The following is a 3,830-nucleotide window of genomic DNA, read 5'->3' as shown; positions in this document are numbered from 1 at the left end:
GATCCACAGTAATTAATCGGAATGGGCGGTTGTATAGCTTTGTCTTCCAGGAAATTGGGGTATCCCATTAAAGGGATCCTAGGGGAGATGTTTTTGTCCATAAGCCCAGATGATGATGATGATGATGATGATACCCCACCCATCTGGCCCATGGGGGCTGAGGCCCATAGCACTCCCCAAGTCATGGGCAGGCTGACTGAGGAGGAAATCCCCCAATGCTTGTGCTCAATCCCCTTACATCTGCAGTCAATAAAGTTCTGGCCTGTTTTTATCCAAGAATGTTGCCCTGTGTTTATTTAATCACATATGTGAGACACCAGGCAATGGGCTGACTGAACACGCATCTGGATAGAGACAAAATTATTTGCACTTGGTTCCAGTCAAGTGTCAACCATTCACACTGATTTCAATGGGCCCTACCTAAGAGGAGAGATGGACAAATCTGGCAATTTCAGCTCTCTGTTTCTTATTTTTCTAATCTTAAAAAGAAAAGAAATGTGTAGAACAGATTTTTTGGGGGGAGGAGTTTAAAGACTAAATGTTTACTTGGCATGTTGAAGTCACTGAATTTTCACAGTAACTTATTTTACAGTGGTCAAGGAGAGGGAGTAAATGCCATTTTAAAGACATTTTTGTTTTTAACACTTGATTCCAAAGTTCAGTGCTGGTCCCACTTCAGTATTTTTTATTGTTCTACACATTTCTGCAGCAGTTTGCAAACTTTAGTTAAAATAATCCTCATGAAAATTCACCAGCATTTTGGTGCAAATTTATTCTAACATAAACATTTTTGATGCAGCTTTGAGTAATATCAACATTTTTTTCTAAGCAATTTCCCCTACTGTAATTTATTTGCTCTTTTCACAATACATACATCTTTATGTGACTTTTACACCAGCATATGCGTTTTTGTACATATGACTCGGCTGGAGAACTGCATTGCGACATACAGAGAGAAGCACAAATTTTGAAGAATGGCTTTTTTCAGTTGGCACCTTGTTTCAGAAAGTGCAAGTTAGGTTAGTTCACCTTTAAATGTAAACTGAATCCATTCTGTCCATTGCTTCCCTTAATTTAGTGTTTCATTGCCTGTGTGAACCACATGCGAGACTTTAGCACAGTGGTCTGGAAGATGAAACAATTAATCCTGAATTACGGGAGGGAGCCTATTGTGGTGTCTATATTACTACCTAAAGAGTTCATGGTGATTAATGCCACTTAAAAGATACCAAAGGACTTAATATTGATTAGGTGATTATTTTAACATGTGGCCACTTACTGTAATTTATACCAGCTTCCGTTTTACAAAGATTTCACTGCTGCTCTTGACCAAGTGCCAGCTAGGCTTAAGATTTACAGCTGCCCTGGGAAGCTGACATGACTTTTTCAGCATTGCCACCTATAATTCATCCTGCCCATGAAAGAAAGGGACCTTGTCTCTGAGTCAGAAGCCTGATAAGCAGCTGTCCTCCCAGTAGATGGCAAGTTTGCTTCATAATACAATTCTATTCGAAAACGGCATCCCCTCCATCGCGTAAACTAACCTCACACTGTCACTTCCCATACACTGTAGAGAGTTCTGTGGCTAATAAGGGTAACACTAAGTAATCCAGACAGTAAATACAGCTTCTACTTATCAGAATTAATTATGGTTACTGCAGTAAGCACAATTTTAAATTAATTACAGTTCTGCGTATTAAAAGTGAAGACCGTAATGTCATAACTAAAATGTCATTACAGTGGGGAAATGCTGAGAGGTTCATACACTTAACAAGTGTGCATGTCTGCTTGAATGGTGAACACTGTTTTCTATGTTATTGGACAAACAGGCCAAACCCTACGCCAAAGGATAAATGGACATAAATCTGATATCAGGAATCACAAGACAGAGAAACCAGTAGGAGAACACTTCAATCTCCCAGGACATTCTATAAAAGATCTCAAAGTAGCTGTCTTAATACAAAGAAATTTCAGAAATAGACTGGAAAGAGAAGTGGCTGAATTGCAACTAATCACCAAACTTAAAACCATGGAGAAACCTGGTTTGAACAAAGACATTGGATTCTTATCTCATTATACATAACAAAGCCATCTTTAGCCATCTCACCCCTTCCCTGCAAGACTAATTGCAGCCGTTTAGAGTCGTCAACAGGTTTTCCACACTTATCAGCCTATCACCCATTCCCACCACCCTTCTGAGTAATACCCCTCCCCACTCCCCCACTATATTTAAGGATCTGGTGACTTCTGTTTCAGTGTATCTGAAGAAGTGTGCATGCACACGAAAGCTCATACCAGGAACAAACTCAGTTGGTCTCTAAGGTGCTACTAGAAAGAATTTTCGATTTTGTTTTGACTGTTTTCTATGGTGATAATCAATGTAGAATATTAGAGTAATGGATGTGGAGCAGGACTCTAGGGCCTTGAAAGCACAGGAGATGAACTTTGTTGTTGACCTCCATCCCCTAAGAGCAAAAGGGGCAGCAACCCACCTGCCCCCCCGCTTGACCCCAGGGCTTGAGTCTATTATCTCATGTGAATCACTCAAGCCACATCCATGTCATGTATTTAGAGCACACTTATACCACTTTAATGATCATGGCTTCTACCAAAGAATCCTGGGAATCTTGAGAACTGTAGTTTAGTAAGGGTGCTGCAGAGAATTGTGGATTGTGGAATTTTGGGAAATACCCCCCATTCTCAGAGTGGTTTAATAATAACCCCCTCTTCCCAGAGATGTCTGGGAATTGTAGCTCTGTGAGGGGAAAGGGGATCTCCTAATAACCCTCAGCACCCTTAACAAAGTATATTTCCGACGATTCTTTGGCAGTTAAAGTGGCATAAGAGTGCTTTAGATGTATGGTATACATAGGGCCTTCATCTCTGCCTGTCTTCCTTCTTGTAGCCTGAATAACTGTGCCCTGTGCCTGCTCCATAACACTCTAGAAACTGGGAATAGCAACCCCCCCCAATTCCCATTAAAAAATTGTGTCCAGGCAGGACAACATGACCCACTGATCCTCTTCCCATTAGAGTGTCCTTGTTCTGTCTTCATGTGGTTCCAAGATCACTTCCATGTGGCAGCTCATTGTGGAATCAGTGTTACATTAAAGATATAAGTTTAATGTGCATAAAATGTAATATTTACATGCCCTGAAGTTTGAAAACTTAAGTAAAGGTTTGCATTTTGCAAAGAGAGGTTTGAATTAGCCAAGAGGTTTAACTCCAGCAGATGTGGCAGGAGAGGGTAGAAGTTTCTGTTTCAGTGAGTACGGTAGGTAATGACTTGTCCTTGGGAAACCTGAGAGCTCAGCATCTCAGAAGTCAGCAGAGCCAACAGAAAGCATGTTCCTTGCATAGGATCTCTCTCTGGGATCAGAGAGAGGAAAGTTTTTGGACTATGTTAAGGGCTTAAAGAAATTGGGCTGCTTTGCTAGTTTGTTTAAGAACAATGTGTTCCTTTGTGTTTTTGCAACATTTATTTTGTAACTAGTTTAAGACAGCTTGCACTTGTAACACTTTTTGGAACTCATTGTGGTGGAGAGGTTATTCATTTCTACTCTGCACAAGGTGCAGATCAGGGGTTCAGCTTGCAAATTCACACACACACAAGTTTTGAGCTGCGTTCACACTGCATGTCCTCATCAAAATGTGAACACACATTCTTTTTCCATTTAATCTGACAAGTAGCATTAAAAAAATGCAGGGATGGTAAATCCAGATTAAAGGGGGAGCTATGGGATTGCATTTTGATGAGGACAACTCCATGTGGACATTGCACAAAACTTGGGTACAGAATCAACACTGAGTCCACAATAAACTGTTGTGTG

Source organism: Lacerta agilis, chromosome 6, assembly GCF_009819535.1.
Source record: "Lacerta agilis isolate rLacAgi1 chromosome 6, rLacAgi1.pri, whole genome shotgun sequence".
Taxonomy (NCBI): Eukaryota; Metazoa; Chordata; class Lepidosauria; order Squamata; family Lacertidae; genus Lacerta; species Lacerta agilis.
The sequence above is the reverse complement of the archived record's forward strand: the minus strand, read 5'-3'. Positions refer to the sequence as shown.